Source organism: Furipterus horrens, unplaced genomic scaffold, assembly GCF_987537825.1.
Source record: "Furipterus horrens unplaced genomic scaffold, mFurHor1.1.pri manual_scaffold_3, whole genome shotgun sequence".
Classification (NCBI taxonomy): Eukaryota; Metazoa; Chordata; class Mammalia; order Chiroptera; family Furipteridae; genus Furipterus; species Furipterus horrens.
The window spans coordinates 173163079-173186175 of NW_028327173.1; the positions used below are offsets into that span (position 1 = coordinate 173163079).

General features: G+C 38.9%; 1 non-coding gene and 1 pseudogene across 1 annotated transcript; one reads left to right on the forward strand and one right to left on the reverse strand.

Annotated features, from left to right (window-relative positions):
- Window positions 1-252: 252 nt before the first annotated feature.
- Window positions 253-21943, reverse strand: LOC150016756 (V-type proton ATPase subunit d 2-like; annotated as a pseudogene).
- Window positions 19215-19318, forward strand: LOC150016757 (U6 spliceosomal RNA). Its single transcript, XR_016510217.1, has one exon. It is a non-coding gene; the product is annotated as a U6 spliceosomal RNA (small nuclear RNA).
- Window positions 21944-23097: the final 1154 nt, after the last annotated feature.

Here is a 23097-nt window from a genome sequence, read left to right on the forward strand (position 1 = left end):
AAGAGTGAGACAGAGTCAGACGGAAATGTGGAAGCAAGATTTAAGGCTGTGTGTAGGGCGGGGTGGGGTGGGGCGGAATGAGAGCTTTGTTTCAGGGTTGGTTTATTGTGCTTTCAGTGCGTCTGCAATTCACAAAGGGGCCGAGTGGCTTCCTTCTGTGCGACCGAGATAATCTAACACCATTCCTTTTATTTTCCTCAATAGTGTCCTCTTCACATTTATGATTTTCTGCCTCTAAGGCCCCATGCTGGGTTATAGGATGGGAATGTAGCTGTTAATTTTAGTTGGATATCTTCGTGAGATGCATTCGGCAGTCCACACGACATGTCTCAGTCCTTGTTCCTTCAGTTTTGTGTAAGCATAAAAGATGCCACAGTGGACCTGCCTGTTGAATGCCAGCACATTCATATCCACCTCATGCTCATAAAACACATCCTCCAGCAACTCCCCCTGCCCCACTGCCATCATCCATCATTTCCAAAAAAAGGCTTATATACTCCATAGTGGCCCACTACTCTCTTCATCTGTTCGAACTCTTCTGCTTGGACCAGTAGGTGCAGTCCCTTGCAATAGAGCTTGCCACAAGTCCAGTAGAAGGCCTCTGGGCATCTTTGCTCAGTTCTATGACAAAGGAGTTCAGAGTGATGATAAAAGCATGTCTGTCAGCCTCAAACTCAAGAAGGAGCACACAACTTCTGCTGCGATGTCACCATGATTCCTACAGAATTTATAGAATGCCACCAGGTAACACGGGTACAGTTTATTGTACAGTATTTCAATATTCAGTTCATATGGTGTATTTTCAGACATGCAGCCTTGAAAGAATGGAGCTAAGGGCATTTCCACCAGGAAGACATTAAAGAAATCAGAAGACTTCTCTACAATGTTGACTGCTTCCGTTTCTATGAACTGGCCCAGCAGGTGGCACTTCCCCAGACTTTCCTTCATTGACTCCTTCTGCGACACGCTGTTCATCAGTAGAATCAAGTAACTGCAGGTCATATAAGTGAAAAGTATGCTTATGGGCTCCAGGAATGATTCCGGAAATACACAAATTCTCTGCACAGCTTTTTCCTTGATGTCACTTTTGGAAACAGTATCACTTCCTCTTAATCTCCACCATCTGCCTCCTCCTTTTTCTGCTAGAGGGACTGGCAGGAACATATGAGCATTGACGCATTCGATAGTAGGCTAAAATCAAGATTTTTATATGGACAGCTGCTTCTTGATTCTTACACAGACTTTCCCTGGCACTCCCTTACCCCTGTACCACCACTGTGGAATCTGAAAGACAAACAGGACCATTGAATTGCGCTTTGTTCCACTGACAGGACTACAAGAGGTGAAATCCTCTTGCTGAGGTTGCACAGCTCAGTAATTGGTTGTGTCTAGAGCTCAGATTTTTTGTTTGTTTGTGTGTTTACTTCCAAGTGCAGTTTTGCCAATCCACACAGTGACTGTAACTTTTCACTTCCAAGACCTTAAACTTTAACTCTCCTTCTCTGAACTGACTTTCTGAGTTCTATTTCTTCAGGCTAACCTTGAACCAAATTCCCACACAGCAATACCCCACCCCTTCCATTTGCTATGAACACCAACCTCTTTCTGGATTCACTTCTCCCCATGCAGAGGCTGGACCACCAAGGTTTCGCTTCATAGTTCTCTGAGTGTTATTGGCTGTCTGGGTCTCTCCAGCCCTTGACATTTTTCAATCTCAGGCTGCCTGACGTGTCAGGGTTCGTACAACCTTCGCTGGGTCCTAATTGCACCTTCGTCTGACGTTCAACACAGAGATTGGACTAGGCTTTTCCCACTCACCCAGTTCTCTTTACATTCTGCACCACCTCCCAGTACATCTCTGAAAGCCTAGAGAACTTCTGAATCATAGCATATTAAGAACAAGTAGATTCACTAAAGATAATGTCATTCAATACTCTCATTCTACAGACGAGGAACCAAGATCACTGATACTCAGAAATAATAAGTACTCAAGGAACCTACCTAGCCTACACCTTATGTTCAGGTAGGTAAAATGTCATCTCTCTGTTAAAGATGAGGCGCTAGAGATCAGAGACATGTGATTTTTCTCAACATCATAGAGCCAGCCAGGCAGAGTTTAGCACAATGTCCACTTCCTCTTTATGCTCTACCTTCAAACTGCTCTCTAGCCATACATTGCCTTCACCACTTTAAAATATCTTGGTCACTTTCTCGCCTTCTTTCACTCAGCATGTGTTAAGTGAGCATCTACTATTTACTTAGCATAAAGGATGTGCAACGGCTAAAAAGATGAATAGAACATATTCCATCCTCCTAAATCTACCTCTCTTCCTAGAAGGATTCAGAGTTTAGCTTATCCTATTGTAAATAAGGCAGCTTTCTCCCTCCAAAATTATATTTTATGTATTAAATATATGTATTAAATAACTATCTCCTTTAAACTATGTCAGTTTCCTCCATTATTAATTATAAACCTGGGTTTCTCATCCCCTTATTTTACACAAGGAGCAGATAGATTTTAACTGAGTTCCCCTAGCAAGCAGAGCCCAAAGGTGCTTTATAGGTTGCTATTTCATTGGAGTGCAATCTCAGGTCGCAGGCTTGTGAGATAAGGAGAATAATGCAGGCAGGAAGGAGAACCAATATAAGGATACTTGATAGAGTTTTCTGCCATTAAATTCAATGAATGCGTTGGTATTGTTGGCACTGTCCTTTAAAAAGCAAGATATAAACTGTGTCTCAGGCAAGAGTAAAGGAGGAAAAATTTATCCACCAATTCCCTTGGCCAGTTCTATTGGCCAAACGTTTGCCCCATGGAGCATTACTGTCTTCTTCATTTTCTGGTTGTGTGTGTGAGTACCAAATAGGGGTCTGTGCCCTACCTCAGCCTCCACAGGGAAGCTCTGGGGCTGGAGACGGGAGGGGTACATACAGCATGTGGAGAAGGTGAGACCCTGTCGCTGTGAAGTTGTACAGTGTGTCTGAGCCCACACCAGTGCTGGTCCCCACAGGGGGCCTTGAACAAGACCAGGTGAGACCTGATGCTGGCGTCTGACACAGCTGCTCTCTGTTTCCTTATAAAGACAGGAACGACAGAAGTTATTTGCAGTTGTTATTGACCTTTCTTTGACCTGTGGTTCTATAGTCATGAACCTGAATACTGAGCCTCCAAATAATTATATTCATATAAAGCATATCTTAATAGCTTCTGAGGGTCAGGGTTGATAGGACTGATCTTCTAATTGATCAGATAACCATTTGCTGCGCTACAAAGAGAGATGTTCTATGCCTGCTTCTTTTGAACTTGAATTTTAATGACTAAATCCTGCAATTAAGAATTTAAACACATATTCTCTATGCAAAGGATATGATTTTACTGCAACATACTAGGACTGGGATTTATAGACTATTAGTCTTGCTAATAAATTTTTGCCAAAAACAATGGCTTAAGAATGAATCTTAATGAAAATAATCAACTTTGGCATATGTTTCCAATATTCAATCAGATTATATCCACAACTCTGCACAACAGATGTGGTTGCCCCCTCTTCTTCCTTGTTAGAAAAATCCTTATTTTTGTTTCAGGACCCTCCAGTGGCTCAGTTTTAGGTCCTGATTTGTCTAAGTCTCTCAAGGTGGTCCCATTCAGCTTGCTAGTAATTCATTTAGGCGTCGATACAAGCTACCGATCTGGCCAGTGAGCTATGAAGGGTCTCCGGCTGAGGGGATTTTGGGAAACATTATCCATGGTCTTAAAAAGGTAAACAAAGATGAGGAACGATTTTATTGCCACTGAATGTTGCTGAATTAGACTAGGATGCTTGGCAGTTCTGCAGCCATCTTGTGATAGGAGAAGAGCCAGCCCGAAGATGAGGATGATACCCTAATAACGCATAATAGCCAGAAAGACCCTGGGTTCTTGATGGTGTCTTTTAATCACTAAATTCACCCATTTTGGAGCTGCCCAACCTGTGCATTTTTTATATCAGATAATAAATCCTTTACTTTTGGGCCAGTTGAGTCAGGGTCTCTGTTACTTGCAGTTGAAAGTTTCCTGATTATAGCAAGTCAAATTAAGTAGTTTACCTGGGGATACAATTTACAATTAATTTATACTGAAGAGCAAACAGAAAGGTACATTGTTTAAAATCAGAAGCCCCATCGGAATTTTATTTAGATTTTCCCTTGACTTTTGTGGGAAAATAATATTATCTTCTCTATAAAATTTTCAAGCTAACATAATATGGCCCATGCCCGAGATCTTCGGAGTCCTGGAGTCATGTATAAATTATAATAGACCTAGAACAGTTTCTTGAGGGTGATTTTGGTTCTGCCATCCAGTGGTGGGAAGCCATCTGTCCAGAAAACTGTCCTGATCAGGCTCCTTAATTTAGAAAGAAGATCATAATTTATCCTCAGCTCTATTGATTGCCAAAGCATTTGACTATGATTTTAATTAGGAACCCAGAAATCTCCACACCAAATTTTTGCTAAATATTACAGCTTTCAACTTTGTAGTCCAAAATTATCCAAAGCTCAGTTTTAAGAATGGAGCTTGTCAAATGGCACATAATTCATGCTTCTACTGAAGATGAGAAGATTTGCCCGTTGGCTCAAGCAGGCTGCCCAGCAACCATGGCTGCACTGCTATGCCTCCTTCCATCTCCCAAGTCACCCATCAGCCATAACATTACATTAGTAGCTGCATTTTCAACTGAAGAATGTTAAAGAAACAACCATCTAAATTCTGTGTTGTATGTAACCCTACTAAAGCAATGACCCAGAATCTGAGTGGAGTCCAAGTCAAAGAAACATAGTCCAGCAACCAAAAATTGCAAACTAATGCACATATTTTTTAATACGCTTAATTGATTATGCTGTTATAGTTGTCCCAATTTCTTTTCCCTTGTTCCCCTCCACCCAGTGACCCCCCTCCCTCCAGTTACGCCCCCCTTAGTCCATGCCCATTGGTTGTGCATATAGTTCTTTTCAACATCTTCCTATCTACTCCACTCCCTCCAATTATGCTTCTTAATTCCTGTACCAACTCCTTCCCTTTCCCTCCTTCCCCCTCCCTGCTGAACTCCCCTCAAAATGTTCCCCATGCCTATAATTCTTTTTCCACTCTTGTTGCCTAGCTTGCCTTTGTTTCAACTCCTTAGCTTCTGTTGTTGGTTGTTGTGATACAGTTTTCATTTTAATGTTCATAGTTTTAATTCTCCTTCTTCTAAACAAGTCCCTTTAACATTTCATATAACAGTGGTTTGAATCTAATGAACTCCTTCAGTTTGACTTTGTCTTGGAAGCACTTTCTCTGCCCCTCTATTCTAAATGACAGCTTCACTGGATAGAGTAATTGTGGTTGTAGGTTTTTGCTTTTCATTACTTTGAATATTTCTTGCCAGCCCCTTCTTGCCTGCAGAGTTTCTTTTGAAAAATCAGCTGATAGTCTTATTGGGACCTCTTTGTAAGTAATTTTCTTCTCTCTTGCTGCTTTTAAGATTCTCTCTTTACCCTTAATTTTTTCACATTTTGATTATAATGTGTTTTGGTGTGATTCTCCCTGGGTCCAGTTTTTTTGGAACTCTCTGTGCTTTCTGGACCTATAAATCTATTTCCTTCCCCAAGTTAGGGAAGTTCTGCTTCATTTTTTCACATGATTTTTCAATTTCTAGTTCTTCTTCACCTTCTAGCAACCCTATGATTTAGATGTTGGCCTGCTTACAGCTGTCCCGTAGGTTTCTGAGCCTTTTATTTTCCTCACTTTTCATTTCTTCTTTCTGCATTGGTTGACTGTTCCTTCCCTATGTTCTGATTTTTTTATTTGATCCCTGGTTTTCTTTTCCTCACCACTAGTTTCATATGTGTTTTCATTCATTTCAGCAGGACTAGCCTTCATTCCTTCCCCGTCTTGTTTAAGATCTGCTGTCAGGTCTGTAAGCATTTCTATTACCAAAGCTCTGAACTATGCCTTAGAAAGATTTCCTATCTGCTGCTTCATTAGATTAGATATTTGTTGGCTGGTCTATCATGATCTGTGCCATTCTGGCAGTTTTGTGTTTACCTTTGCTTCCTAGGTATAGCTGTCACACCCCATACACTCCTCACAACCGGGTGACCCTTCTCACCATGCTGTGGTGTTTTGTGTGGGGGGCGGGTGTCCAAGATGGATTCCTGCTGTTCACTCTCTGCTGAGAGAGAGACCAGGAGCCTCCTCCTCCATCCCCATACCCTCTGGCCCTCACAGTCCAAGGCAATGGGGGTCTGCCTTTCCCAGCGTTGGAATCGCAAGCTGACAGGTTTGGTCTACAGCCAGCAGTGCTCCCCAGGCACTTCTCATCTCCCCTTAAATATGGGTGTCTGTGCTTACTGCTGTCCCGCCGCCATTGCTGCAACTGCCACCGCCAGCACAGCTTGACCTCTCCACCCCGGCTTCGCCCTCCTACCCATCTGGATGAGCACCACTTCTTTATAACTTCATATGTTGGACTTCCGCGTAGCTTTATTTTCTGGAACTTCTAGTTATTTCTGGTTTTGCAGTAGTTGTGGTCCTTCTTAGTTATGGAGGGAGATGGAGCATATCAGTCTAGGCCTCCATTGTGGCCAGAAGTCTGCAAGTTCTTAACTTGTGCTTTTTAAATGTAGCAAAGGCAATATGCAGTTCACAGCAATTTAATTTTAAAATCTCATCTATAAATTTATTATCTTGATTATGGTGATAATTTCATGGGTGTCTACATATACCAAAATGTACCAAATAGTACACTTCAAATATGTGGAGTTTATTATATGTATGAGGTTTAGTATAGCTCAATAAAGTGGTAAAAATAAAGCTTCCAGGAAAAATGCCACCTGTGTTCCACTATCATACCCAACAGTTTCTATGAGCCTCTCAACTCCTAAATCGAGAAAATTCCTGACTTATCCTACCCATTGTCCTTCACCATCCCACCCCTTGCCTATCAGTTCTCATGAACCTCAGAAGAACTGGTCTACCAAAAAGCAGAACCCAGCTTAGGAAATAGGGGAGGAGGAGAGAAACTACTCAATGAAATCCAGAATCTTCTTTGAGGAGGGATGGAGGCATGGGAAGGAGAGACTAGGAAACTCAGTTTTTGCAGCCCTCACAAAGAAATGTCTTTTCATTGAATGTACACTGGGACAATTTCAACCATGCAGAGTGCAAATCCTGTTTATACCTCTTCTTGGAGTTTTCTTAAGAAAGTAGGTATTCATATATATTGACATAAAAACCAATTTCAAGTTGGCCTTTTTTTTTTTTTTTTTGAGACTTGTTTTGTTTTGTTTCTATTGAAACAACTGTATTTAGTGAACACACACCAGTGCATTATCTCTTACTTTGCAGCTCCAAGTGGATCAAGTCTTAAGTTTGGTCCCTGTTCCAATGTTTTGAGATCACCCGTACCCTCAGTCTAACCATGAGAGAGGAAGCTGTGCTCTCAGCTCCTACGTGCAATGATTTAGTCTAGCACACAGCTAGAGTGCCGCAATCCAGGCCTGCATCCTGCCTGCAGCTTCCTCATTTATCCATAGTGACATAGTCTCTGAAGGGTGCCAGCATGCATGGGGAATAAAACTCCACCAACCAAACTAAGATTTCAAAATAAAACAGTCCTGATTAATATTTTCAAACATTATGAAGGAGATACATAATCAACAGCAATGCTTCTTAAAACCATTTTGTTCTCCCTGTGTTTCTTTCATGCCTCATGGTTCCTTCAAGCCAACCTCTCCTCCCCTCCAAAAAGCTCTTGAAAGGGTCCTCTCCCAACCTTAGGTCATATATCTTGGCTTCCTATTCCTCTCCTTTCCTCTCAATTAGTCAGCAACAAAACCCAGAGTGGGGTGGGGGTGGGTGTGGGGGTCTGCAAAGCCAAAGCTGCCTTTAAGTAGTGAAGGAGGATGAGAAACTGAGTGAGCAAAGCCAAAATACTATTTAAGGAGCAGGATAGAGGGAAAGACTGGCAGCATTCATATATTAATACATTCACTCCATTCTAATCCCTGAAGGGATTAGCCAGGAGAATACATCATCTGTTGCATCACTGCGTCTTTTTTCTGTGAACAGGAAAATATTCAAGTGTCAGTATCACGAAGAGCTGTGCTCCTACCAAAGAGAAGATTCATTTTTATGGGCACTGGAATCCTCTGCTGGGAGTGCTCCTGGACCTGCACAGGTCATTAAGAAGTTTGCAGCCAAATTTACACCATCGCCCTAGTAACATGCAGTGTGGTGTCTATGGTATACAAACCTATGTGCTAATATCACATCTGGATTTGCTATTTCCTGTGCTTATTTTTCTCATCTACCAATTCCCTCATGTACTTATAGTCTATGTAATTTTATAAATGGTTTCAGGTCCTTGTGGAATGAGGTGATGTATTAAATGAACGAAAGCACACATCTTCACTTCTATCCCCTCTTTCCCAAGGTTACACTTACCTTTTTCCTTGCCTTTTTTTTTTTTAACTTCAGCTCCACCATACTAACAACTCTGGGGTCTCCTTCTTAATCCCAGTGACCCAGGATCAAAAGCTAGACATCATCCTTGACTTCTCCTGTGTCTTCTCTCTCAGGCAATCATAAGTCCAGGCAGCTCTCACACCATTTCCCGCTGCAGATCTGTTTCTTCCTTTCCATTCTCAAATACAGGCCCTCATGACCACATGCCTATACAATTGCAATATTTTCCTAATTTCCTTGGCTGCAGACCTTCTCCACTCTAAATCATCTTACAGCATACCTGATACATGGAAATATTTTTGGTCTTTCCTAAATTTAAACCCCAAACTTAAATTTAAGATTCTTTTATGTCTAAAGTAGTTTTGAGATTTTCCAGATGCTGCCTGGGCACCAAAAAAGATTTAGCTCCTCATTTAAGGAAAGGAGTGATACTAAAATAATAATGTATATTTCATGTCCTTCATTTTTTAAATTAGCTCTAGCAACTATTTTAGTGACTGAAGTAATTGTGTCAATGCCCACTTTTTGGATCCAGAAGTCAAATGAGCCTTTTCCTTTCTTAAGCAAATACTAGACTAGCCCAACTTTGGACTAACTCCTTCTCACAATTTGTGCATTAAGGGCAAGGTTATATTTTAATGGTGCTTATTCAACACTACAAGCTTATCATAAGCCATTTGCTCATGTTTTTCTCAACCCCTCACCTAAAGTTTATTTACCTTGTTTATCTGCTGGAGGCAGCCCAACAATAACCAACACTTGAGGAGTTGATTATCACTTATAAACTTTTCCTGCTGTCTGGTGAAGTGCTGCTCTGATCTGGACCCAGAAATTCTACCTTCCCTTCCTAATATGAGTGGATCTCATGACATATAAGACCTACTGTAAATATGCTGTATTATGAATTGACTGCTGCTCAACCCTGATGACAACTTGAATATTATATTATTTGATAATTATTCACATATTAAGAATAAACAATGTATATTTTATGCTATATTCTAAATGTGCCATTACCAATAGTTTATTCTGCTCAGATAGCTCTGACATGAGTATTCCCCAAATAAGACAAGTCTAAGAATGTTGTAACATTGTTCACAATTTTGACATATTAATTTTAAAACAGGGTTTTTCTAAAATCTTTGGATATCTCAATCAAATTTTTAAAAAGGAAAATAATGTCTAGTCATTGGAAAAACCCAACGTGTAAAGAAAATCTAAGTAATGAAGACTGAAGCCCATTCTAAAATAAAATATGTCCATCAGCTCTTAAACAAAACAAATAACCCTTACTGATGTTATTATCATTAAAAGACAGTTGTTCAATCCAATTTCTGAATAAAATGGACTAACTCAAATATAACAATTTATTCCACTAGAAAGAAAAGAACTGACTACTTTAAATTCTTTTCACATTCTTGAATGTCTTTCCAAACCACATCTGTAGACTTTTATATGCAGGCACTAAAAAATAACCCAAGTGATAGCAGCAGTGTCAAATTGATTCAGACTAAACAAAACTATGAGTAGGAAAAATTTACCTGAGAGACTCAACAGGTGATCAAATCTTGCCCTTTCTATAATTATCATAATCCAGGAAAACCCAGATGATTTTTTTAAAGTCTCATTTTACAGTTAAAATATTTAAGGAAATACTTTTTTAAATGTGTCATTGACATACTATTTCTGAAACTCTAAGAACATAAAATGAGCTAAAGGTATTTAATAATCAAAACTACTTCAGTTTTCCATTTTAGTGGGATCTAAAGCCCTGTGAGACTTGACTTGATTGTTTCTCTGACAGATCCCATTTGGAATATCCTGGTTTTATCAGGTATGATCAGGTTGACATGTAGTCATAGGTCCAACAGATGTGAGCTGAAATTCCAAAAGGTACATGGCTGAATTCACCACCACATGATATAGATTTAGAAGACCAAATATATTCAAACAGACTCCAGTGAAAATAAGCCTTAAAACTACATGGAAAAGGGTCTTTTTTCAGTATTCTTAAACACAAATACTGTTCCTAAATTCCAAGGCTGACATCATAAACACATGCTTGCTGGTAAATACTCTCAGGATTCTCCATCCAGATCCCACAATATAGATATCTGTGAGTCTATTCTTCTTGAATAATAAAACAGTCTTCTTGTCCTTACCACATCAAAGTGTGATCTGGTCTTGGACATAGTAATTTAGTCTTTCCTAGTATTCAAAACCATTTTTTTCATTTGTTCACATTTTATTGAGAATTTTGTAAAATAACTGACCAAGAGTTGTCCAATATAGTAAAATGTCATTGGTTTACATAAGGATTCATGAACTTTAATGTATGATCTATAATTTTCTCTGACAATGGCCCCAATATCAAATAAAAAACACAAAGTTGAGTTGCTCACAAAGCTAGTATAAATTTCTTGGCTGAAATAGTCCCAAATAATAAAAATGTTTAGACTACTTACTGGCCAATCAATATGGAGTCTGATAATACTATTTAATGCCTTTTATTATACCTGGGTAAATACATTAAAAAAACAAAACAATCAATAAAGGGAATAAAATTCACTTGGTTGATTAAAACTAATGGAGACAATCCTTTGAAAATTATTCTCCTGATAGGCCCGGGATGACTGAAAATTGAATGCAAAATGGGTTCCAATGTTCTTTTGATATTTGTAATTATCCCATGAGGATAATTTCAGATAGCAAGAGGGCCTGTTTTTATCTGCCCCTTACTGTTGATATTGCATCAAAAAGAGACTGAGGCCCTTGTGGTAAACTGCTTCTTTAGGAGTTTGTTTAGAAAAAATTGTGTGCTTGTCTATTTTATCTCTCCTCTACTAAAAATATAAGTTTCATGAGAAAAGGGACTTTGTCTTTTTCATCACTGTACCCTTAGTGCCCAGATATAGTAGTGTCCGGTATGTAGTAGTTGCTCAATAAAAAATTAATTGAACAAATAGGCTTGGCTTGCCTCCCCTATAGAGATGGAGAACAATATTAAGTATTCTTAACACTGGAAGAAACAGTCAGCTGGTCTCTTGATGGTGGCCACATGCACGGCCCTAGTAGGGGTCATGCAGGGTGAGCAACACTCCACTATCAGCAGAGACACCTCTGGGGGGCTGTTAGAACCAAGAACTTGGAAATTGGGCTTTGTAACACACTGTTACTTCAATAACCAAAACTGGGTCTTTGACACAGTAAGCATCTATGAAAATTCCAACATTTAATTTGGGGAAAAAGGACTTGGAAGAAATTGAACTTTTTATAGTCAACTGCCATCAGGACTTACGTATGTGCATTAATGAGACCACAGTTGTGTTACTAGCTTTAGACTCTAGGATTACACTTATATTTTCCATTTTGAATAAGTATAATCAGCCTCCCTGTCTCAATTATAAATTTCCCAAGGGCAGGCATTCAATATAAATGGAATTTTTACTTGCTGATGATGGAATGAAAATAATGAACATTTAAATGTGGAGAAATGAAGAATAACTAAAAATCAGTCAAGACCTTTCTAGTCCACTCATAAGACCCCTGAAAATAATTTTTAAACCATGTGATATTAGAAAGTGCGTAATACAATATACAGATGATATATTATAGAATTAGATACTTGAAACTAATATAATTGATATAATTTTATTAATGAATGTCATCCAATAAATATAATTTTTAAAAAAAGAAAGAAAATTCAACAGCCAGGAAGTTGACATAATCAATATTGCTGAACGTCCAAGTGAACTGGTGGTGTCTGCTTAATTGTCTTTCAGAACAGTTTCTGAATAAGTCTCTTTTTTCTCCTCATTATTCAACAACAGTAGCCCAAAGAGGAACTGACCAAGAGTAATGGGTTGAACCTGATTTAGCTTCTAACTTCTTGTGTGATCCTGACCCAACATTTAACTTCTTTCCAACTGTATTTCCTCATCTGTTAAGCGAGGGCCATATTTGTCTGTGTCTCAGAGGATTCTTCTAAAAGATTAAATAATGTAGAAAGGCATATATAATGTCAACTACTCCATATTAAAAGTTTTTGACCTCCCATTCAGTAACTGAATGCATTTTGAGCAGTATTTATGGTGTGGGACATTTGCCATCAGTGAAAAATTCAGATGGCTCTATGGTGCAGTTGTACAGATGACAAGGTCATTGCTTTGTAAAAAACATGTTGAAAGCATAGAGTCCTCTGTGTAAAGTATTTCTGAGAAGGAAGCCATTATTTTATCCCAAGAGTTTAGCTACAATTTATGCAGGATTTCCAAAAGTGAAAGAGAGATCAGCATGCTTGGATAATTGAAAGGTACATCTGGCTTAGCTTACCTGTTTGCTTTTATTTCAATTCCTGTCTCAGAGCAGGCAGTATTATTGCTGCGATGTCTATATTGCTATAGACTTATATTGCTCACTGATAAGCTGAGCTTCTTGCAAATGCAGAGGAAGCATCACCATATGGGAAGCATTTCTTACAAACTAGGTTAAAAAGTTGAATTGATTAATCAGTAAATGTCAGGGAAAATATAAATAAGATATATGCACAGGACATAAAACATTTGTAAAGACTCCAAAAAGTTTCAAATATTCCCTGTATGTTTTTCTTCTTACTTGTCATCACCATGCAGCAAAGTTTGGTGTTTGATAAATACAAATTTAATTAGGAAAAAGAAACCATATTATTTTCGGATGAGTGAAGCACAGGGAAGCCACTTGGCAGTCTCCGTATTTTCCAGTCTCAGGATAGCATGAGAATCAGAGAACCAGGAGCATCAGGGAGACATTTAGAAGGTAGACCCTTAGGTTTTCTATTTTGCAAGATTTTGCAAAGATAGATGTTCTGTATTTGCCTCAAGTGGTCTAACGTTGGAGCTCTCTTAAATGAACAGAAAAATTCTCTTTGTGCAGCTGAGCTCCTTTGCTGCAAATTTAGCAAATGTTCTATCCCTTTTGAGGGAGATGGAAAACAACAGTCTAGCATCATCTCTTGACTACTGTTGAAATAAACAATGCTGCTGTATAGTTACATGTAAATACGGGAAACCTAAACACCACCTTTATGAGAATGAATGTGGAAAGATACCTCCTCTGGGTGGGCGCACGTTTTGACGAGCAGAAGATGCCTTAGTAAGAGAAAAAGAACGCTCCTTTTCCTGACAAATTAAGCCTTGGCCAGAGCAGTTAGGCAAGCCTCCACTGGCCTACTTGGCTGCAACCCTGTGTGCAGTGCACACAACTGTATGGAATATTCTTCAGTCCTCGAGAACAGTCATCGTTACAGCCTGGCTTTCTAGCAACAACATTGTCCCACATCTGTCTGTGTTTTAGGATTTACAAAGCTATTTTAATATTACCTTATTTAATTCCTTCGAGAATTACTTAAGGAGATATTATTTCTATTGCTCAGATAAAACCACCTAGATAGATTCAAGCCCATGGCTGGTAAGTGGCAAGGCCAGCCATTAAACACCAAGCCTTCTACTTTACATCCAGTCCTGCCTCTGGAGCATCAGAGCTGCTTCTTCTTTATTCCCCAGTTTAAACACAATAGCTGATTTGGCCATTTTCCATGCAAAAGCTTGTTCGTGTTCACTTCTCTTGAGAAAGGACGGTATTTCACACTACAATTTGACAACATTATTCAGAATGTTAATGCCATACTCTCCCTCAGGCTTTCCTCATTTTGGACATAGAGCATTTTATTGTAGATCCTAAATGCCCACTGCAACTTAATCATTTATCCTGTTCATCTTTACTTCTTTTTCTGACACTAGATTAACAACTCCTTTCTCGTCCTGCCTGATTTAGTGGCATCTACAAATTTGGCCAACAGAAGTTCAATACTTGATTTCAAGTCATTCAGGATATATCTCTTATCTTCCACTGTTGATAGAAGCCCTTGGAGAGGGTATAAACTTGCATAAGGCAACATCTGTAAATGCACTAGAGTAGGAGTCAGCAAACTTTTTCTGTAAAGGGCTTAATAGTAAATATTTTAGGTTTTTCAAGCTTTACAGTCTCTGTTGTAACTACTCAATTTGGCAGCTATGGCAAAAAAAAGAAAAAGGAAAAGAAAGAAAGAAAGGAAGGAAGGAAGGAAGGAAGGAAGGAAAAGAAGAAACATCAAACAGCTGTAGATACCACATAAGCAAATAGGCATGACTGTGTTTCAAAACAGCTTAAATTATAGACACAAAATATTGAATTTCATATAATTTTTACATGTGAAAAAGTATTATTTCCCTTTTATTTCTTTTCATTTAATCATCTAAAAGCTATTCTTAACTCACAGATTATACAAAAACAGGCTAGACTTGGCAAGTTTTGCTAGCCCTAGTATAGAGATCAATACTAATATTTACATATAGTGAGCTAGCTATATATTTCATAATGGGTCAATATCCAAAATACATAAAGATCTCATACAATTCAATAGCAAAAAAATATCTGATTAGAAAATGGCAGAGGGACTTAAACATTTTTCCAAAGAAAACATACAAATGGTCAACAGGTACATAAAAAGGTGCTCAATATTAATAACCATCAGGGAATTACAAATAAAAACTACAGTGAAATGTCACCTCACACCTGTCTGAATGGCTATCACCAAAAAGACAAGAGACAACAAGTATTGTCATGGTTGTGGAGAAAGGGGAACCCTGAGCACTGTGGGTGGCAATATAAATTGTTGCAGCCACTGTGGAAACAGTATGGAGGTTCCTCAAAAAATGAAATAAAAATAGAACTATCATATGATCCAGCAATTCCACTTCTGAGTATTTGTCCTAAGGAAATGAAATCACTGTCTCAAAGAGATAACTGAGCCCCTATGTTCACTGCAGCATCACTTACAGTAGCCAAGACATGGAAGCAACCTACGTGTCCACTGATGAATGAATAAATTAATAAAATGTAGTGTGTACACACACACACATGCAATGGATTACTATTTAGCCATAAAAAGATATTCTGCCATTTGTGACAACATTGGTGAACTTTGTGGGCATTATGCTAAACCAGATGTCAGAGAAAGACAAATACTATATTATCTCACTTAGGTTTGCCAGCCCTGATGTAGAGATCAATACTTACATTAACATATTGTGAGCTAGGAACAACTATAACTTTCATGCTCCTCCCTCTCAGTATCCCAGGCAGTAAGATCACTAGAGTCAAATCCTAAAGCCCAGAGGTGGAAACTAATAAAAATGCCTTTGATGAAATAAATTTCAAATTAAATCTAGAAACAACTGATCCCTTCAAGTTTGATTACAGATTGCTGTAGCTAAGCATATTTATTTATTCATATAAGGTTTCATATTTTCATGTTTCCCTTAAAACTTTGGCTTTATGAAATGTTCACAGAAAAAAATATAAAAAGATTTGATTCTGTTTTAATAATAAATAGTTCCAGGCAGTGAGCACCAGCCACTCCCTATGTTGCCCTTGGCTCTGAAGGCTGATTGGCCACATTGACTTCTCCTTCCTGTCTTGGGTGATTTTCATTTGGGCTTCACAGTCCAGGTCCATGGTAGTACTTGGTTTCTAGTTAGTTTACATGCTTCTGTGAGTTAAATAAATGATTTGGATTCAGGGCAGTAGGTTCTGGACAAATCCTTTTTCAAGAGGGATTTTAAACTGGTAAAATGAATTGGGGAGGATAAAGAAGTGGAGAAATTACCTGTGCTGGAAAATTGAAAGTGGCCTCCAGATGACAGGCCTCACAAATGACTTTGGACCTGAAAACACAACGCACTAGGAGACGAACAAATCAGTTTCCTGTGGATTTCACTCTTGTGGGCTTAAGCTATGAGGCCTAGGTCATAGACAGTTATCTAAACCTTCCTGGTTTTCCCAGGGCTGATTCTCATGGCCTCCACCCTTTTGCCTCACCCTGTCTTCATCCTGCTTCTGCTCCTGGCTTCTTTTGCCTCAGCTGAGGATTCTGGGTCTCTGCTTTTAACACTTGTCCCCACCTTCATTGCTGTACCTGTCCCACAGCTGTTCTTTGCAATTAGGGATTCTCTCCTTGGTGTTCTTCTCTTTTCAAAAGACAAACTTGGGTTCTTGAGGAAGAGAAGAATGCAAATTAAAACCAGAAGATACTATGTTTCTGTATCAAATCAGTAATGTATATTGTATTTAATGCTATGACAGGTGTCAGGAAACATTCTCACATAATGCGGGTGTGTGTGTAAATCAGAACACTGGAGAGCCCTGCTGGGATACAATCTGACAACACACATGAAGAGCTTTAAAATTGTTTGTGTCCTTTAACTGCATAGCCCATTTTTAGGAATATATCCTAGCAGAAGAATCTTCAATAATAATTTTTAAAAAACTTTCAGCACAAAGATATTCATTATGACAGAAAAAGGAAAACCTAAATATTCAACCCTGTGGGGGAGGGGACTAGTCAACTAGGCTGCATGTAGCCGATAAGTAGTGAAGGTATTTATAATACAAGGAAAAGTGAAAAAGCTGGAGAGAAAATTGTATTACAGTATGATTCCCACTATTAAAAAGGATATTTACATTAAAGAACTTGGAAGGAAATATTCCAAACAATACTTTTCCTCTTTATATGTTTATGCACTTTACATGTACAACTGTATGTACACTGAAGATAACATATGGAAAGGTTAATGATGTATTGCCTAAAGACAAGAGCGGAGCATAAAATTGCATACACAAAATGAGTGCAATTATTTAAAAAACCCCAAGGGCATCAACTTTAAAATACCTACAGGAGCCAAACAGGCAGCACAAACAAATTAAAAAAAAAAAACAAAAAACTTGCATTGGAACAGTTTTTAAATTGGCCGGCACATGCCCCTTTTGAAGGTAACAACCACTCTTCAGCTCCTGCCATTTGGGAATGCAAGTTCAATTTTTCAAGAAAACATTTAAATCTGGATTTTATTTTTGCATGTTAAAGGCTAATTTAAATTATAAATACATTGCATGGGCCAAATAAAACACGCCAGATTTTTCTGAACCAAAGGCTACCCATTTGCATCTTCTGCTGTATATCTGAATAAGCACACACATACACATAAACAGACATTAGAGATGACCCAGTCAAAATGGAAACAGCCAGCAGGGTTGGATGAAGGGACTCTGGGGAAGTTCTATTATTTTCTATGTGTCCATTAACTCTTCTTTAATATGCATAGATGCTTTTATAATGGAAATATTAAAGCATTATTTTTTACCAAAATACAGAAATACAAAGTTTATCTTTTGAAAAACTGCTCAGGATCTGGAGCTGTTTTTTTTTTTTTTTTTTTTTTCCTTTTCTTATTCCTTTCTACATACTATAGACATTTAACTAAGCGTTTAATTGTTCTTAAAGAGATGTTACCGATAGCACCAAAAGAGCACACACAGATACAAGACTTAAAGACGCCAGCATAAAAAATGACAACCATGTAAAGCAGACAGTAAAATAGTGTGTCATTTCGATGGAGCTTTCTAGTCACTCTCTCTTTCCCCAACTCCCAGCCTTTTCATAGAAACCCAACCAGAAAAAATCACATGCCTTGAACCCACGTTATTGTAAGACTGCAGCCAAGGAGAGGCAGGGAGGGAATAGCTATGCTTGAGAATTTATGATAATGCAGAAAGAACTGACGGCTTGGGAAAAGTGGAAGATTTTACATCTCGCCCAGAATTATTTTAATAATTCTACTTTGAAAGCTGAGCTGTTTCTCCAGACATTAAAAAAAAAAAAAAAAAAAAAAAGTAACAAAAGACCATCTGCAATTCTACTCAAGATAGAGCTGCAGATGTTAGAGAAAAAGTATAAAGGAAGTTAGATTTGCTCTTCTACAAGTTCAAGTGCCATTAAAGGCCTTTTTAATTTCCTTTATATTTTCCTTGTAAGTTCAAAGGGACAGTTCAAGTTTCACTTTGTGCTTAGAGGTGGCATGCCCTGTGTATGGCAGGAGTCACATTTTCATTCATTCTTTTTCTCTCCTTGAGAATGTACCCTGTTTTCAGGCCTAATTGACCCTGGGGGGCTTCCTGCTTGGGCATAACAAGCCAGTGTTTGGGAGATGGGCTTTCTGAGAGTCCTGAGGCACTGTGGTGGGAAGAGGGGAGTGAGCTGAAGTGATTTGGGAAGGGTTTGTATACTTTTGAATTTCTGCCAGAACTTCTTGACAGTCCTTAGATTTTTCCCTGAAAGAGTATATGGTTTGTCTCAGCGATGTGCTGGTAAACGTTTAACAACCAGTTAGTTCTCTGAGGATAAGAGCCCTGATTTATAGCATGTGCTGATTTTTATGGTGTAAATACTCGCACTAGAGCTGATTTCAGTGAATTCAGTCAAGAAGAGATGCACACCATCGGCTCCTCCAGCACACCGCTAGTTTACCCCCTCTGCCCCATGACAGTCAAGCCCACAGGCCTGTGGTTCTCTGGTAGGGTTGCTCAGCTGTGTAAGAAGTTCTCGCCATGTGCAGCTCTCTTCTCCACTGCTGTTCTAACCTCCTTTGTTTGGACAGTCCTACTCCGTGATCTCTTTTAGCCTACCTGATTGCTTAACAATTTTATCTCAAAATATTTTACTGTTAGATCTCCCTTCCCATATTTTATCATTTTCATTTTATTGATTTTATTTCTTTACATTGTTTACTTCAGATGGGAACATTGAATTTGGAATCACCCCTCCCCTAAAAGAGGTAGAGAGCTCATGCCATGGTCAGCAATAAATGGTCGTCTTGTGCTCACTTTGGCAACACAGGTACTGAAATTGGACCGGTTCAGAGATCACCATGGTCCCTGCACAAGGCTGACATGCAAATTCATGAAGCGTTCCACATTTTTCCTAGGGACCGTCTTTCTCCCTGACTCAGACAGATGCTTTGGCTGAGTATGGCTTTCTTCTCTAACGCTGAGTTAACTTGTCACTGCAGCCACCATCATAAGTCTTCTCAGAAATGACGGAAATGACATGGGTAGAATACGTACTGGGCTGAAAGTCAAACTCTGATTTCACGACTAGCTTTCTGTGTGACTTTCTACATGTCACATAAGCTTCTCAGGAACTTTAATAGTTTTCCTAAATTGATCTTCAAGCAGCCATATATGGTTCACTCCTAACTTGCATGGGCAAAATATAATGAATCAAAAATTCTCTCAATTGGATCTGTCTCTTCACCCTCAACCAGGACTCTGTAGTAAGAGAACCTCTAGGCCTCTGGGGATGGGGAGCAACCATTGCTTCCATTTGAGTTGATTTGTATTCCCTCAGGAAACGCAAATCCCAAGCTCATCAGAAACTGCTTAACTTTTATAGGAAGGGTCCATGGGGAAGTCCATTTTTATCTGTACACCTACCTCTGGTAGGTAACCTTGAATTTCATGCCCTTTCTCTATACATGGAGGTCTGAACCTTTGCTCTCTTCTTGATGAACAGAACCATCTCCGTCACCTGCCGTGTCATCTTCCTTGTGTTCAACCCTTTCATTTAACCCAACTGCTGAGTATTTATTTATTTATTTAAAATAAATGGAAAACTTAAAGAGAGGTAAAAATAAAAGAGGTCCTCTCGTTTCACCTAAAACAGTTGTGTGGGTCAAAACAACATATTTAACTTTTTCTACAAGAGTAAAACACATTTTTGCAGACTATTAGGAAAAGAAGAAAAAATAAACACAATGAAATAAAAATCACCCATAATTCTAACAACCACATATAACCAATGTAAATAACTGGCATATATCTTTCTAGATATACATATTTTGTGTTCACAACATGAATTTATACTGTTGATTCTGTTTGGTAACCCTCTCCTTTCAATGTCAATAAACTCATTTTTACTGAATGCCTTTTAATAGTTGCAGTGTGAGTATTTCATTATACTGATATACCTTATTTAACCAATCTCCTATGGTTACCATTTAAGTTGTTTCTTATATTTTGCATCCTTGTAGATACATTTTTGTATATTTATCTGACTATTCTTTTGGTTAAATTTCTGAAAGTATAACTGCTTGATCAAAGAGTTCCCAGATGTTTTTAGACTTTTGATTGGGTTGCCAAATTAAAGGCTTGGGGAAGTGTAATTAGCTGCATCTGGAAGGAGTTGAATTGAAGTGACAAAAATGCTATTATAGAGTGGAAACAGTGAAATAATTTGTACATAAAATGATAGCTGAAGGGAGGAGAGGAAAAGGAGACATGACCTTAACCCAGAAATGGATTTCCTTGAAAGGTGGAAGAATGCTAAAGTGGGAGCCTGGGAAGGTGATGTATCGAACTGCTGTCAGAGATCTTGGAAGTTTGAGCTTTGAGACTAAGCTCAGCTGCCTCCTGCAAGATAAATGGTGTTAGTTCTTCTGTTCAAATTGGGAACATGAAACTGTACTAGCTCCTGCTGCAGCTCCACTCCGTTTCAGTGCCCCGCCCCACCCCGCCCCATCTCAGTGCCTCAGAATAACAAATGTTGGTTTCTCACTCTTGGTCTGCAGATCAGCAGCAGTGACTCCTCTGCAAGCTGAATAGAGGCTTTCAGGATGCAGGTCTCTCTTGCGCATCTTCTTCCGGGACCCACACTGATGGGCCACGAGCTTCTGGAGCGTGATCTAATGGGGTAACCCGCAGAGCTCCTGAAGCGGGGGTCACACGGGCGTCTTCGTTCACATCTCATTGGCCAAAGTGAGTCACATGGCACAGCCCACTGCCTGAAAAAGAGGGACGTAGACTGAGCCTCCAAGGAGATGAGCGAGGGGAGAGGTCTATTTGCTGAAAAATATTAAATCACAGCAACTCTAAAAGGTATTGCACATTTAATGAAGCTGTTTCATGAGCTAGTTTCTCCTGAACGTGCTCCCAAGCTGAGAAAGAAAAGGGCGGAAAACAACGAAATCAGCAGCTTGCTGTACAATTCCCTGGAGGAAATCCTTCACAGAAGCTCAAAGTACAAGACAGAGAAAGTGGGTTGAAAGCGTTGCCCTAGGGCAGGGTGGATCCTGGTTTTGTGGGGCTTCTAGCTTATATATATACATATATGATTTGGGGTGTCTCCTTTAAGGGGAAAAATGCAAAATTACAAATATAAAATTAGATTAAAGGTGTTTACTTAAAATGAGAAAATAAACCACAAATCACACATTTTGAAAAATTTGACAATTACCAAACATATCCGAAATCCAGTAAAATAAGATATTTTAGTTAACTACCTGGCACACCTCTATGGTTTTGTGTTTTATTTTGTTTTTGTTTTGTTTTGTTGTTGTTTTTTACATTTTTTGGCTACAAGTTTTTGGGTAGTCTCTTTATTTGACAACAATTGCATAACATTCTCTCTATAGAGAGAATAGATAGGTTTAGTCATTCCCTTAGCATGGTAACTTCAAACCTATTTCTCCCACAACCCTCACACTTCTGGCACCAGGCACCCTGGGCCACGCTCATAGTATGATACTCGCACTGGCCCTGTATCTTCATGGTGGATGAGTGAGCACATTGGTTTGGAAGATCATTCCAGGTAACAACCCAAATGTCCATTGGCTGATGAATGGAGAACAAAATGGAATATTTCAGCCATAAAATGGAATCAAGTACCAATTCATGCTACAACATGGAAGAACCTTGAAAATATTATACTAAGTTAAAAAACCAACACAAAAGACATAAATATTATATGATTCCATTTATATAAAATATCCAGAAGAAAGCAATTCATAAAGACAGAAAGTAGAGTAGGAGAGGATTACAAGATTAGAAACTGGCTTGTGTGGGGGAAGGACGATGGGAGAGAGAATGGGGTTTCTTTGGGGGAATGACAAAATTATTCTAGAATTAGATAGTTGTGATAGTCAAACAACCTTATGCATATACAGTATTAAAATCAGTGAATTGTATGCTTTAAAGAGGTCAATTTTATGGTATGTGAGTTATATATCAATTTTGTTTAAAAGGCATTCTTGAAAGTCATTTCTATATTCAAACAGCTAGAATAACTGAACCAGAGTGCCTGCAAAGTATTCAATATATCATACTGCACTCAGACTCAATGTATCTTTAATTTAGCATCGTGTTAGCCAGATCTCAAAACGCCCTTGAATGCCATATGATATGAGCAGGAGAGCACACTGTCAGGGTCCTGGAAGGGGACTCTGTTAGGTGAGGACTCTGATGTTTAAGCACCATGGGAATCCCTCCTGTCCAGCCACCCCTCTCCACCTCCCCACTCTCACCCCTGTGTGTAGGCCACACACGTTTAAATTTTAGAAAGTGTTCAAGTGGTCCTGAATCTTTTTATACAGCTTCTTGAAAATAAAGCAATGACTTCTTAACTAAGATACTAAATTCCAAGTACCTTGTATCTCAATAGACAGATAGACTTCTGCTAAAGAGAGAGAGAACTTTAAAGGGTTTCTTTATTATTTTTCTGGACTTTGCCATTCTTCCCCATGAAACAGAGAGTAGCCTCTGATTGGAATCTCTTTCAGAGAATCAAAGCCCAATTTCATTTCACCACCAGGACCTAAGGAGAATGCCAGAGCCCTTCAAATACTCTCTGTGCTAATGACTCAGCCTCTCCACTGACGCTCCCACTCATGGAATCCCCTCTTCCAGCTGCAGCCCAAATCAGGTCA